This window comes from Haliotis rubra, unplaced genomic scaffold (genome assembly GCF_003918875.1).
Source record: "Haliotis rubra isolate DU_JTF1 unplaced genomic scaffold, ASM391887v1 Scf155, whole genome shotgun sequence".
Classification (NCBI taxonomy): domain Eukaryota; kingdom Metazoa; phylum Mollusca; class Gastropoda; order Lepetellida; family Haliotidae; genus Haliotis; species Haliotis rubra.
In genome coordinates, this window is record NW_025765503.1 from 1,815,510 (window position 1) to 1,832,573 (window position 17,064).

Consider the following 17,064-nt stretch of genomic DNA (forward strand, 5'->3'; position numbering starts at 1 on the left):
TCTACAGATGCCATGATCTCCACGGATGACTGTCTGCAACGAATCCATGTCTACAACGAATCCCACAGATACAATGATCTCCACGGGTGACTGTCTACAACGAACCCATGTCACAAATACAATGATCTCCACGGGTGACTGTCTACAACGAACCCATGTCACAGATACAATGATCTCCACGGGTGACTGTCTACAACGAACCCATGTCACAGATACAATGATCGTCCACGGGTGACTGTCTACAACGAACCCATGTCACAGATGCAATGATCTCCACGGGTGACTGTCTACAACGAATCCTTGGCACAGATGAATGATCTCCACGGGTGACTGTCCACAACGAACCCATGCCACAGAAACAATGATCTCCACGGGTGACTGTCTACAAAGAATCCATGTCACAGATGCCATCACCTCCACGGGTGACTGTCTACAACGAACCCATGTCACAGATACAATGACCTCCACACAACTTCCTTAAGTTGATATGATGAACAAGGGAGATAATCACCTACGTCACGTGCTTCATATCGGTGTTAGTACATGTATCTACACCGACATGTCTCACTGATGGCGATAAAGAAGTTGTATAAGAATTATCTCCCTTGTTAGATAATGTTCACAGTTGACAGACTAGTTCATTATATTGTCACACATATCAAGGCCTCCTCAATTTTTAGTCACATAAACAAAAAGGCAGGCCGTAAGACAGAAACACAGGTCGATATTGAATAAATGATTGAAGATATTGGTATTGTTAAATACAATAAACAACACAAACTGTAAATTTACAGATGAAACATACGAACGAACTCATAATCTGAAATTTGTGCAAAACAATCATTATGGAAAAAACAAACCTAAGCAATAGAAAATGAAGTCAAAGCAAGAAAGATTAAACATTAGAGGTTTTGTTCTTAAAATGAGAAAAAGCAAGGTTCTAGACTAATATTATTATATTATTATAGGATATTTATATAGCGCACATATCCACGCACTAGTGCATGCTCAAGGCGCTGGTATTTTTTCCCTCGATCATTGGATGTCAATATCAACTGCACATCGTATTAGCAATCTCAACTCCCTTGGGAGTATACAACTCTTGCTGACACTAGGCGCACCGAGTTATTGTGGCTTTCTCATCCTAACGAGGTCACTTCATCTCGTTAAGTGGATACGCACTGTCAGAATAATACTTGTTTGTTGTTTTAAACGACGCCTACTTTCTACCTGTTCTACCATTTCCGGGATTAGGGATCAAGATAGGCACACATGTCATATACAGTCAGACAGAAAGACGTCTGGGACAGATAAAAAATAAATAAAATTACTGCAAATAAAAAAAGGTCTAGATGCCATAAACAATAATCGCCCATCCCCGTGAGTGCGCCTAAAGGTACTTGTCTTGGAATAAAATCATGATTAGAGCGCACTTGATGAGAGTTTTGCTTCGAGCATACCTCCTAGCTGTAACTTATTAAACGTTTTTTTTCCTATATATGACATACAGACAGACAGATATTTTATTTACTTCCTTTTATTGTAGATCTTTAAAATAATATATATACAGACATAAGACAGTAAGTACATGATACAGCGCCACTCATGTTAAGCTATGAGAGGCGCTAAAAACATATAAAGCAGACATTTATACATATATTAAAGCGATAGTTCATCAATATAAAATTATGTTTTCTACATTGTAGTATTGATACAACCCCAGAGGGACTTTGTTTCGCTTGGAGTTTCATGAAATGTGTCCTTTTCGGACGTTTTGGAAAGGGCGATAAAGCGGAAATATCGTTTCTATGTTTCCATATGTTCTTGATGGAATATTTACATCCAAAATATGTGTTTGTTATAACATAGTTACCAACATGTTTCTAACACAAAATTGTAAAGATATCAGTACAGTTCGATAGGATATTGTCTCAGTATATTATACATGCAATGAAAATCATTATTATGCTTATCATAATGGTATATTATAATCATTCCTACTCCAATTAAAAACACATACATGTGTTCATATTCGCATCTAACAAAATTATGAATAAGTAAAGAGTATTGTCCCGAAAGGCTTGAGTGGTAGACCAGTGGTTGAAACCTTTCATGCCGGAGACCTAGGTTCGATCACTTGCATGCGAACAATGTGTTAAGCCAAATTCTGCTGTCCACTGCCGTGGCAGTAATAGCATAGTGACTACAGCGGCGTAAAATAATATTCACTCTCTCCACAAAGCGATTTGTCTCACAGTGCGACTGTCTCTATACTTTAACACTGTCGTACGATAAAACTGAAAACTCTATCAAGGTTTATAAACGAAACATTTAAAGCTGCATAGAAATTAAATAAAATATGATATTATGGTTTTAGGACTGACATGACGCGACCCTCTGCCCTCTTTTACATAATATATGGCTTCATGAGAATACACGTTTCTGTTCTGGTATTCTTAGTACCAAGGTCGCGTGATTAAGAATTCCCCATCCAATCTAAAGTAGGATTTCTGCATAAATGTCAACAGAGTCTACAATGAAATCAATCACCGGGGAAAGGGAAAGAGAGTCATCATTCGTGGAACAAAGAGATATATTTGATGCTTCATTATGATCGATAGCCCAGTGAGCAATGAAATCTGGCTGCCTCCCCCTATATAGAGCCTGGAAGACGGGGGGACGTATATTCGTTTTTTCACCGTCCATCCAAAATATACTCAGGTAAGAACATTTACTGGCATTGCTGTTTCTAGGATAGGTTTTCTTTGTTGGTCTTTAGTGGTTAAAGCGTTCGCTCGTCACGCCGAAAACCGGGTTGATTCACCACATTCGTATGATGTGTGAAGCCCATTTTTGGAGTCCATGATATCGCAAGACTATAGCTAAAAGGGCGTAAAACCCAAGTCACTCTCTCATCACTATCAACAACTGTCTGTCTGATATTGTTCGACTTTGCTGTCCACCGCACGGTTTGTTGTTACATTCAATTTTCCCTGGCTATCATAAGTCGGACAAGAGAATGCTGTACTCACGAAGTTCAACTAAAACCGACTTATTTTGAGTGAGTGAGTTTAGTTTTACACCGCACTCAGCAATATTCCCGCTATATGGCGGCGGTCTGTAAATAATCGAGTCTGGGACCTGACCATCCAGTGATCAACTGCATGAGCATCGATCTGTGCAATTGGGAACCGATGACATGTGTCAACCAAGCCAGCGAGCCTGACCACCCGATCCCGTTAGTCACCTCTTACGAAAAGCATGGGTTACTGAAGATTCATTCTAACCCGGGTCACTTATTTTGAAGATTGATTCAATAGTAATGTAATGATAATGGTTTCTTCACAATTTATGTTACTCATATTAAGTTACAAGTCAAAGATGACAACGCCCGAAAAGGGACAACCGTTGCCCTTTCACTGTTAGGGGCGGTGAGGTAGCCTAGTGGTTACAGCGTTCGCTCGTCACGCCGAAGGCCCGCCGGGTTCGATTCCCCACATGGGCACAATGTGTGAACCCCATTTCTGGTGTCCCCCGCCGTGATATTGATGGAATATTGCTAAAAGCGGCGTAAAACCCAACTCACTCACTCACAGTTAAGTTTGTACTTCGTAAAAAAAATGCTTCGATCATAAAATTGTAACGTTAAGTGAGTCAGGATTAGCTACAGTTATAAATAAAAAATAATCTAGTAAATTTGGGATCAAAAATAGATTTTGTATATGAGAAACGTGAAGAGTGAAGAGGTAAACGTCAGTTATGGTGGCCTTTAATACTACCCATCAAAAGTTTAGACTCACGTAAAGCGCTCACTATATGTTATGTATATTATGGTTACATTTCTCCACTAACTTTGGGGAACCAACTGCAAACTTTATTCAGATAGATTGCACGAGGATCATGCATCGATTTGCTGAAAAGCATGTGCAAATATCGTGCACGTGAACAGCTGCGTTTTGGTGTAAAGTTTTGTTAAGACTTTTCATCATTTATTGAGTTCATGACAATTAACTTTTCAACGCTACGAATTTGGTTTAAAATACATGAGTTCATGTGTAAACAGTACCTTTCAACAGTATGGAATATTTTGCAAAATCTAGTTTAGAACAGTTGACTGAATGGCTACATTTACACTAGTGAGTCTAATGAGTGAGTGAGTGAGTTTAGTTTTACGCCGCTTTTAGCAATATTCCAGCAACATCACGGCGGGGGACACCAGAAATGGGCTTCACACATTGCACCCATGTGGGGACTAGTGAGTCTAAACTTTTGATGGGTGGTGTATATGTATACATTGGCACTAATGGGATCCCGTTTAGAAACGGTTCCTAGCAGCCTGTGCTAACAGTATGGTGCGTCTGAATGGAACGGGTGATCAGACTCGAAGTCTTGGTTGGTTGCATATGATCATAAACCGGTGATGTTGATTGTTGCTTCTAATCTCAATCACTCGATTGTCTGGCCCTATCTCGAATATTTACCGGCTGCCGTTGCTTGAATAATGTTAGGCACGGCAGCTGTAAAAGATTTAAAAAAATGTAAAATTGGACACACAAGGACAAATGACAAGAGCAGGGGCGGATACAGCTTTTTGAGAAAGGGGGATTCACACTATTGAGAAAGGGGGGTGCACACTTCATTTTCACCCGTCTTCACGATTTTCAATGGTCATTCAATAAATTTTCAGGACAAAAGGAGGGAGGGGCGCACGCACGCACGCACGCACGCACGCACACACACACAGAGAGACCTCTGGATCCGCCTATGATTGTAGAGACAATACCGTTAAATCTATATATTTTGGCCAGAAAATAACCAAGGTCCTTATATTTTAGATATCCGGAAATGAGGTGTGCTGTTGTTATTCTGGTGGCTGTGCTGCTGTGTGGGCCTTCACACGGGTCGGTCATCATCGCTGGGAGACCCACCGTCGGCGCACCCACCGGCGTAAGCGGACTCACCGGAGGATCGTTCACCGGCCTCAGCGGCTTCACCGGAGGAGTACCCACCGGCTTCAGCGGCTTCACCGGAGGGGCAGTCAACGGCTTCAGCGGCTTCAACGGAGGCTCACCCATCGGGATCACAGGAGGCGCACCCACCGTTGTAAGCGGCCTCACCGGAGGACCACCCACCGGCTTCAGCGGCTTCACAGGAGGGGCAGTCAACGGCTTCAGCGGCTTCAACGGAGGCTCACCCATCGGGATCACAGGAGGCGCACCCACCGTTGTAAGCGGCCTCACCGGAGGACCACCCACCGGCTTCAGCGGCTTCACCGGAGGCGTAGTCAACGGCTTCACCGGCTTCGCCGGGGGTCCAACCAGTGGCTTAAGTGGAGGTTTAACCAGACGCCTTAGGAGAGGCCTTAGGAGAGGCATCAGAAGAGGCTTCTTCGGCGACGTTCCCGCCTTTGGCCGTTTTGGTGATTTTGTCTCCGACATTTTCGACTCTCCTCTCAGAGCCAGAGTGAGAACCCCACCGCAATCTCTCGTGAAGGGAACATACTAAAGGACAGAAGTGGAGGTACTTAGGATGTTTACGATGCGATGGGGCGGTGGGTTAGCCTAGTGGTTACAACGTTCGTTCGCTGCACCGAAGATCCGGGTTCGATTCCCCACATGAGTTCAATGTGTTAGCCCATTTCTGGGTCCCCCGCCGTGTTATTGCTGGAATATTGCTAAATGCGGCGTAAAACTAAACGTATTCACTCACTATGATGCGATGTAGTGCCTTCTCGTTTAACGCGTTACCACGTTGCGCAAACGACCAGGGTTCGATTCCCAACGTGGTGGAAAGATGTGAAGACTTTGGGGGGAATTTCCGTTGTAATATGCTTCGAATATTTTTGAAAACGCTGTTTAATAATCATGACAAATTACACAATAAACAATTATTTGAATAATAGCGATAGTTTCTTCCCTATTATGTTCAGGTGGATGGTGTAGCCTAGTAGTTCAAGGACCAAGTGGTTAAATATGTCGCTCGTCCCGGGTTCGAATCCCCATTCGTTGGGCAGCATCTGTGAAGCCTTTTCCTGGTGTCCCTCGCCGTGATATTTCCTCATTCACTCACTCCCTCGAAACCCGCCCAACTATCCACTCACTCACTCACTCGAAACCCACCCAACAACTCACTCACTCACTCATTGTGCCGCGTTGTGATATTGGTGAGATATTGTTTAAAGAAAACAAACTTACTCAGCTGTACAAGCAGTTTAAATTCAAAATTTGCTTCGAAGACGCTGTATTATGTTTGCTCAAATACAGGAGTTCATTTTAAATGATTTCGCTGTCTGTTCACAGGTCTCATGCATTCAACGTTTTTGAAAGATCTGGATACGGATGAATAAACTGTTTCAGGAATTAGGAGGCGTTGGTGTTGTGTTTTCTTAAACAATCACAAGTTTGTTATTGTGATACAGATGGGATTACACTAGGATTCATTTTGTGAAAGAAATTTTTTAAGGACATCCACAGTTGACATAATAACACAAAAACATTGGCACAGATACATCCATCTTAACAGTGTGTACCACAACACCACCCACAGAATGGTCTCCGCAACTGTCGGGTTTGTTTGTTTGTTTGTTGTCAACGCCGCATTCGGCAATATTCCCGCTGTCTGAGGGGGTTTGTAAATAATCGAGTCTGGACCAGACAATCCAGTGTTCAACAGCATGAGCTTAAATTAGGAACCGATTACATGTGGCAACCAAGTCAGCGAGCCTGACCACCCGATCCCACCTGTCGCCTCTTACGACAAGCATGGGTTGCTGAAGATCAATTCTAACCTGGATCTTCACGTGTCACAATAACCGGTAAAACAGAAAAAAATACTAAATATTCCCAGGTGACAATATAACACGGGTCATTTTTTGGAAGCTTGACCAACGTTGCATCAAGGCCAATGTTATCATCACTCACTTTTTTATAAATGCCTTTCTATCATTGCCATGGTATTTGTACTGTAGTTGAATTAGCACAGCACTGTCGAACACACATTTTGCCAAGCGTACCGCGATTGCAACAGTGATCTGTCTAACACACATTTTGCCAAACGTACCACGATTGCAACAGTGTTCTGTCTAACACACATTTTGCCAAACGTACAACGATTGCAACAGTGTTCTGTCTAAAATACATTTTGCCAAGTGTACGATTGCAACAGTGTTCTGTCTAACACACATTTTGTCAAACGTACAACGATTGCAACAGTGTTCTGTCTAACACACATTTTGCCAAACGTACCACGATTGCAACAGTGTTCTAAAATACATTTTGCCAAGTGTACGATTGCAACAGTGTTCAGTCTAACACACATCTTGCCAAACGTATCATGATTGCAACAGTGTTCTGTCTAAAACACATTTTGTCAAACGTACCACGATTGCAACAGTGTTCTGTCTAACACACATTTTGTCAAACGTACAACGATTGCAACAGTGTTCTGTCTAACACACATTTTGCCAAACGTACCACGATTGCAACAGTGTTCTAAAAGACATCTTGCCAAATGTGCGATTGCAACAGTTTTCTGTCTAGCACACATTTTGTCAAACGTACCACGATTGCAACAGTGTTCTGTCTAACACACATTTTGCCAAACGTACCACGATTGCAACAGTGTTCTAAAATACATTTTGCCAAGTGTACGATTGCAACAGTGTTCAGTCTAACACACATCTTGCCAAACGTATCATGATTGCAACAGTGTTCTGTCTAACACACATTTTGTCAAACGTACCACGATTGCAACAGTGTTCTGTCTAACACACATTTTGTCAAACGTACCACGACTGCAACAGTGTTCTGTCTAACACACATTTTGCCAAACGTACCACGATTGCAACAGTGTTCTGTCTAACACACATTTTGCCAAACGTACAACGATTGCAACAGTGTTCTAAAAGACATCTTGCCAAATGTGCGATTGCAACAGTGTTCTGTCTAACACACATTTTGCCAAACGTACCACGATTGCAACAGTGTTCTAAAATACATTTTGCCAAGTGTACGATTGCAACAGTGTTCTGTCTAACACACATTTTGCCAAACGTATCATGATTGCAACAGTGTTCTGTCTAACACACATTTTGTCAAACGTACCACGATTGCAACAGTGTTCTGTCAATCACACATTTTGCCAAACGTACAACGATTGCAACAGTGTTCTAAAAGACATCTTGCCAAATGTACGATTGCAACAGTGTTCTGTCTAACACACATTTTGCCAAACGTACCACGATTGCAACAGTGTTCTAAAATACATTTTGCCAAGTCTACCATTGCAACAGTGTTCAGTCTAACACACATCTTGCCAAACGTATCATGATTGCAACAGTGTTCTGTCTAACACACATTTTGTCAAACGTACAACGATTGCAACAGTGTTCTGTCTAACACACATTTTGCCAAACGTACCACGATTGCAACAGTGTTCTAAAATACATTTTGCCAAGTGTACGATTGCAACAGTGTTCAGTCTAACACACATCTTGCCAAACGTATCATGATTGCAACAGTGTTCTGTCTAAAACACATTTTGTCAAACGTACCACGATTGCAACAGTGTTCTGTCTAACACACATTTTGCCAAACGTACAACGATTGCAACAGTGTTCTGTCTAACACACATTTTGCCAAACGTACCACGATTGCAACAGTGTTCTAAAAGACATCTTGCCAAATGTGCGATTGCAACAGTTTTCTGTCTAGCACACATTTTGCCAAACGTACCACGATTGCAACAGTGTTCTAAAATACATTTTGCCAAGTGTACGATTGCAACAGTGTTCAGTCTAACACACATCTTGCCAAACGTATCATGATTGCAACAGTGTTCTGTCTAACACACATTTTGTCAAACGTACCACGATTGCAACAGTGTTCTGTCTAACACACATTTTGTCAAACGTACCACGACTGCAACAGTGTTCTGTCTAACACACATTTTGCCAAACGTACCACGATTCCAACAGTGTTCTGTCTAACACACATTTTGCCAAACTTACCACGATTGCAACAGTGTTCTAAAAGACATCTTGCCAAATGTGCGATTGCAACAGTGTTCTGTCTAACACACATTTTGCCAAACGTACCACGATTGCAACAGTGTTCTAAAATACATTTTGCCAAGTGTACGATTGCAACAGTTTTCAGTCTAACGCACATTTTGCCAAACGTATCATGATTGCAACAGTGTTCTAAAAGACATCTTGCCAAATGTACGATTGCAACAGTGTTCTGTCTAAAACACATTTTGCCAAACGTACCACGATTGCAACAGTGTTTTGTCTAACACACATTTTGTCAAACGTACCATGATTGCAACAGTGTTCTGTCTAACACACATTTTGTCAAACGTACCACGATTGCAACAGTGTTCTAAAAGACATCTTGCCAAATGTACGATTGCAACAGTGTTCTGTCTAACACACATTTTGCCAAACGTACAACGATTGCAACAGTGTTCTAAAATACATTTTGCCAAGTGTACGATTGCAACAGTGTTCAGTCTAACACACATTTTGCAAACCGTATCATGATTGCAACAGTGTTCTGTCTAACACACATTTTGTCAAACGTTCAACGATTGCAACAGTGTTCTGTCTAACACACATTTTGTCAAACGTACCACGACTGCAACAGTGTTCTGTCTAACACACATTTTGCCAAACGTACCACGATTGCAACAGTGTTCTACAATACATTTTGCCAAGTGTACGATTGCAACAGTTTTCAGTCTAACGCACATTTTGTCAAACGTATCATGATTGCAACAGTGTTCTAAAGACATCTTGCCAAATGTACGATTGCAACAGTGTTCTGTCTAACACACATTTTGCCAAACGTACCACGATTGCAACAGTGTTCTGTCTAACACACATTTTGTCAAACGTACCATGATTTCAACAGTGTTCTGTCTAAAACACATTTTGTCAAACGTACCACGATTGCAACAGTGTTCTAAAAAGACATCTTGCCAAATGTACGATTGCAACAGTGTTCTGTCTAACACACATTTTGCCAAACGTACCACGATTGCAACAGTGTTCTAAAATACATTTTGCCAAGTGTACGATTGCAACAGTGTTCAGTCTAACACACATTTTGCAAACCGTATCATGATTGCAACAGTGTTATGTCTAACACACATTTTGTCAAACGTATCACGATTGCAACAGTGTTCTAAAATACATTTTGCCAAGTGTACGATTGCAACAGTGTTCTGTCTAACACACATTTTTGCGAAACAGAATCATGATTGCAACAGTGTTCTGTCTAACACACATTTTGTCAAACGTACCACGATTGCAACAGTGTTCTGTCAATCACACATTTTGCCAAACGTACCGAGATTGCAACAGTGTTCTGTCTAACGCACATTTTGCTATACGTACCACGATTGCAACAGTGTTCTAAAATACATTTTGCCAAGTGTACGATTGCAACAGTGTTCTGTCTAACACACATTTTGCCAAACGTACCACGATTGCAACAGTGTTCTAAAATACATTTTGCCAAGTGTACCATTGCAACAGTGTTCAGTCTAACACACATTTTGCCAAACGTACCATGATTGCAACAGTGTTCTGTCTAACACACATTTTGTCAAACGTACAACGATTGCAACAGTGTTCTGTCTAACACACATTTTGCCAAACGTACCACGATTGCAACAGTGTTCTAAAATACATTTTGCCAAGTGTACGATTGCAACAGTGTTCAGTCTAACACACATCTTGCCAAACGTATCATGATTGCAACAGTGTTCTGTCTAAAACACATTTTGTCAAACGTACCACGATTGCAACAGTGTTCTGTCTAACACACATTTTGTCAAACGTACAACGATTGCAACAGTGTTCTGTCTAACACACATTTTGCCAAACGTACCACGATTGCAACAGTGTTCTAAAAGACATCTTGCCAAATGTGCGATTGCAACAGTTTTCTGTCTAGCACACATTTTGTCAAACGTACCACGATTGCAACAGTGTTCTGTCTAACACACATTTTGCCAAACGTACCACGATTGCAACAGTGTTCTAAAATACATTTTGCCAAGTGTACGATTGCAACAGTGTTCAGTCTAACACACATCTTGCCAAACGTATCATGATTGCAACAGTGTTCTGTCTAACACACATTTTGTCAAACGTACCACGATTGCAACAGTGTTCTGTCTAACACACATTTTGTCAAACGTACCACGACTGCAACAGTGTGTTCTGTCTAACACACATTTTGCCAAACGTACCACGATTGCAACAGTGTTCTGTCTAACACACATTTTGCCAAACGTACAACGATTGCAACAGTGTTCTAAAAGACATCTTGCCAAATGTGCGATTGCAACAGTGTTCTGTCTAACACACATTTTGCCAAACGTACCACGATTGCAACAGTGTTCTAAAATACATTTTGCCAAGTGTACGATTGCAACAGTGTTCTGTCTAACGCACATTTTGCCAAACGTATCATGATTGCAACAGTGTTCTAAAAGACATCTTGCCAAATGTACGATTGCAACAGTGTTCTGTCTAAAACACATTTTGCCAAACGTACCACGATTGCAACAGTGTTCTGTCTAACACACATTTTGTCAAACGTACCATGATTGCAACAGTGTTCTGTCTAACACACATTTTGTCAAACGTACCACGATTGCAACAGTGTTCTAAAAGACATCTTGCCAAATGTACGATTGCAACAGTGTTCTGTCTAACACACATTTTGCCAAACGTACAACGATTGCAACAGTGTTCTAAAATACATTTTGCCAAGTGTACGATTGCAACAGTGTTCAGTCTAACACACATTTTGCAAACCGTATCATGATTGCAACAGTGTTCTGTCTAACACACATTTTGTCAAACGTTCAACGATTGCAACAGTGTTCTGTCTAACACACATTTTGTCAAACGTACCACGACTGCAACAGTGTTCTGTCTAACACACATTTTGCCAAACGTACCACGATTGCAACAGTGTTCTACAATACATTTTGCCAAGTGTACGATTGCAACAGTTTTCAGTCTAACGCACATTTTGTCAAACGTATCATGATTGCAACAGTGTTCTAAAAGACATCTTGCCAAATGTACGATTGCAACAGTGTTCTGTCTAACACACATTTTGCCAAACGTACCACGATTGCAACAGTGTTCTGTCTAACACACATTTTGTCAAACGTACCATGATTTCAACAGTGTTCTGTCTAAAACACATTTTGTCAAACGTACCACGATTGCAACAGTGTTCTAAAAGACATCTTGCCAAATGTACGATTGCAACAGTGTTCTGTCTAACACACATTTTGCCAAACGTACCACGATTGCAACAGTGTTCTAAAATACATTTTGCCAAGTGTACGATTGCAACAGTGTTCAGTCTAACACACATTTTGCAAACCGTATCATGATTGCAACAGTGTTATGTCTAACACACATTTTGTCAAACGTATCACGATTGCAACAGTGTTCTAAAATACATTTTGCCAAGTGTACGATTGCAACAGTGTTCTGTCTAACACACATTTTGCGAAACGAATCATGATTGCAACAGTGTTCTGTCTAACACACATTTTGTCAAACGTACCACGATTGCAACAGTGTTCTGTCAATCACACATTTTGCCAAACGTACCGAGATTGCAACAGTGTTCTGTCTAACGCACATTTTGCTATACGTACCACGATTGCAACAGTGTTCTAAAATACATTTTGCCAAGTGTACGATTGCAACAGTGTTCTGTCTAACACACATTTTGCCAAACGTACCACGATTGCAACAGTGTTCTAAAATACATTTTGCCAAGTGTACCATTGCAACAGTGTTCTGTCTAACACACATTTTGCCAAACGTACCATGATTGCAACAGTGTTCTGTCTAACACACATTTTGTCAAACGTACAACGATTGCAACAGTGTTCTGTCTAACACACATTTTGCCAAACGTACCACGATTGCAACAGTGTTCTAAAATACATTTTGCCAAGTGTACGTTTGCAACAGTGTTCTGTCTAACACACATTTTGTCAAACGTACAACGATTGCAACAGTGTTCTGTCAATCACACATTTTGCCAAACGTACAACGATTGCAACAGTGTTCTAAAAGACATCTTGCCAAATGTACGATTGCAACAGTGTTCTGTCAATCACACATTTTGCCAAACGTACCGAGATTGCAACAGTGTTCAGTCTAACACACATCTTGCCAAACGTATCATGATTGCAACAGTGTTCTGTCTAAAACACATTTTGTCAAACGTACCACGATTGCAACAGTGTTCTGTCTAACACACATTTTGTCAAACGTACAACGATTGCAACAGTGTTCTGTCTAACACACATTTTGCCAAACGTACCACGATTGCAACAGTGTTCTAAAAGACATCTTGCCAAATGTGCGATTGCAACAGTTTTCTGTCTAGCACACATTTTGTCAAACGTACCACGATTGCAACAGTGTTCTGTCTAACACACATTTTGCCAAACGTACCACGATTGCAACAGTGTTCTAAAATACATTTTGCCAAGTGTACGATTGCAACAGTGTTCAGTCTAACACACATCTTGCCAAACGTATCATGATTGCAACAGTGTTCTGTCTAACACACATTTTGTCAAACGTACCACGATTGCAACAGTGTTCTGTCTAACACACATTTTGTCAAACGTACCACGACTGCAACAGTGTTCTGTCTAACACACATTTTGCCAAACGTACCACGATTGCAACAGTGTTCTGTCTAACACACATTTTGCCAAACGTACAACGATTGCAACAGTGTTCTAAAAGACATCTTGCCAAATGTGCGATTGCAACAGTGTTCTGTCTAACACACATTTTGCCAAACGTACCACGATTGCAACAGTGTTCTAAAATACATTTTGCCAAGTGTTCGATTGCAACAGTGTTCTGTCTAACACACATTTTGCCAAACGTATCATGATTGCAACAGTGTTCTGTCTAACACACATTTTGTCAAACGTACCACGATTGCAACAGTGTTCTGTCAATCACACATTTTGCCAAACGTACAACGATTGCAACAGTGTTCTAAAAGACATCTTGCCAAATGTACGATTGCAACAGTGTTCTGTCTAACACACATTTTGCCAAACGTACCACGATTGCAACAGTGTTCTAAAATACATTTTGCCAAGTCTACCATTGCAACAGTGTTCAGTCTAACACACATCTTGCCAAACGTATCATGATTGCAACAGTGTTCTGTCTAACACACATTTTGTCAAACGTACAACGATTGCAACAGTGTTCTGTCTAACACACATTTTGCCAAACGTACCACGATTGCAACAGTGTTCTAAAATACATTTTGCCAAGTGTACGATTGCAACAGTGTTCAGTCTAACACACATCTTGCCAAACGTATCATGATTGCAACAGTGTTCTGTCTAAAACACATTTTGTCAAACGTACCACGATTGCAACAGTGTTCTGTCTAACACACATTTTGCCAAACGTACAACGATTGCAACAGTGTTCTGTCTAACACACATTTTGCCAAACGTACCACGATTGCAACAGTGTTCTAAAAGACATCTTGCCAAATGTGCGATTGCAACAGTTTTCTGTCTAGCACACATTTTGCCAAACGTACCACGATTGCAACAGTGTTCTAAAATACATTTTGCCAAGTGTACGATTGCAACAGTGTTCAGTCTAACACACATCTTGCCAAACGTATCATGATTTGCAACAGTGTTCTGTCTAACACACATTTTGTCAAACGTACCACGATTGCAACAGTGTTCTGTCTAACACACATTTTGTCAAACGTACCACGACTGCAACAGTGTTCTGTCTAACACACATTTTGCCAAACGTACCACGATTCCAACAGTGTTCTGTCTAACACACATTTTGCCAAACTTACCACGATTGCAACAGTGTTCTAAAAGACATCTTGCCAAATGTGCGATTGCAACAGTGTTCTGTCTAACACACATTTTGCCAAACGTACCACGATTGCAACAGTGTTCTAAAATACATTTTGCCAAGTGTACGATTGCAACAGTTTTCAGTCTAACGCACATTTTGCCAAACGTATCATGATTGCAACAGTGTTCTAAAAGACATCTTGCCAAATGTACGATTGCAACAGTGTTCTGTCTAAAACACATTTTGCCAAACGTACCACGATTGCAACAGTGTTCTGTCTAACACACATTTTGTCAAACGTACCATGATTGCAACAGTGTTCTGTCTAACACACATTTTGTCAAACGTACCACGATTGCAACAGTGTTCTAAAAGACATCTTGCCAAATGTACGATTGCAACAGTGTTCTGTCTAACACACATTTTGCCAAACGTACAACGATTGCAACAGTGTTCTAAAATACATTTTGCCAAGTGTACGATTGCAACAGTGTTCAGTCTAACACACATTTTGCAAACCGTATCATGATTGCAACAGTGTTCTGTCTAACACACATTTTGTCAAACGTTCAACGATTGCAACAGTGTTCTGTCTAACACACATTTTGTCAAACGTACCACGACTGCAACAGTGTTCTGTCTAACACACATTTTGCCAAACGTACCACGATTGCAACAGTGTTCTACAATACATTTTGCCAAGTGTACGATTGCAACAGTTTTCAGTCTAACGCACATTTTGTCAAACGTATCATGATTGCAACAGTGTTCTAAAGAGACATCTTGCCAAATGTACGATTGCAACAGTGTTCTGTCTAACACACATTTTGCCAAACGTACCACGATTGCAACAGTGTTCTGTCTAACACACATTTTGTCAAACGTACCATGATTTCAACAGTGTTCTGTCTAAAACACATTTTGTCAAACGTACCACGATTGCAACAGTGTTCTAAAGACATCTTGCCAAATGTACGATTGCAACAGTGTTCTGTCTAACACACATTTTGCCAAACGTACCACGATTGCAACAGTGTTCTAAAAGACATCTTGCCAAATGTGCGATTGCAACAGTGTTCAGTCTAACACACATTTTGCAAACCGTATCATGATTGCAACAGTGTTATGTCTAACACACATTTTGTCAAACGTATCACGATTGCAACAGTGTTCTTCTAAAATACATTTTGCCAAGTGTACGATTGCAACAGTGTTCTGTCTAACACACATTTTGCGAAACGAATCATGATTGCAACAGTGTTCTGTCTAACACACACATTTTGTCAAACGTACGATTGCAACAGTGTTCTGTCAATCTCACATTTTGCCAAACGTACCGAGATTGCAACAGTGTTCTGTCTAACGCACATTTTGCTATACGTACCACGATTGCAACAGTGTTCTAAAATACATTTTGCCAAGTGTACGATTGCAACAGTGTTCTGTCTAACACACATTTTGCCAAACGTACCACGATTGCAACAGTGTTCTAAAATACATTTTGCCAAGTGTACCATTGCAACAGTGTTCAGTCTAACACACATTTTGCCAAACGTACCATGATTGCAACAGTGTTCTGTCTAACACACATTTTGTCAAACGTACCGAGATTGCAACAGTGTTCTGTCTAACACACATTTTGCCAAACGTACCACGATTGCAACAGTGTTCTAAAATACATTTTGCCAAGTGTACGTTTGCAACAGTGTTCTGTCTAACACACATTTTGTCAAACGTACAACGATTGCAACAGTGTTCTGTCAATCACACATTTTGCCAAACGTACAACGATTGCAACAGTGTTCTAAAAGACATCTTGCCAAATGTACGATTGCAACAGTGTTCTGTCAATCACACATTTTGCCAAACGTACCGAGATTGCAACAGTGTTCTGTCTAACACACATGTTGCCAAACGTACAACGATTGCAACAGTGTTCTAAAATACATTTTGCCAAGTGTACGATTGCAACAGTGTTCTGTCTAACACACATTTTGCCAAACGTACCACGATTGCAACAGTGTTATAAAATACATTTTTCCAAGTGTACGATTGCAACAGTGTTCTGTCAATCACACATTTTGTCAAACGTACAACGATTGCAACAGTGTTCTGTCTAACACACATTTTGCCAAACGTACCACGTTTGCAACAGT

The 17,064-nt window shown here is 40.7% G+C and overlaps 1 long non-coding RNA gene across 1 annotated transcript; it reads left to right on the plus strand.

Moving 5' to 3' along the window:
• The first annotated feature begins 4,928 nt into the window (after nt 1-4,928).
• Nucleotides 4,929-6,362, plus strand: LOC124270788. Its single transcript, XR_006896876.1, has 2 exons — nt 4,929-5,520; nt 6,300-6,362. It is a non-coding gene; the product is annotated as an uncharacterized LOC124270788 (long non-coding RNA).
• Nucleotides 6,363-17,064: the final 10,702 nt, after the last annotated feature.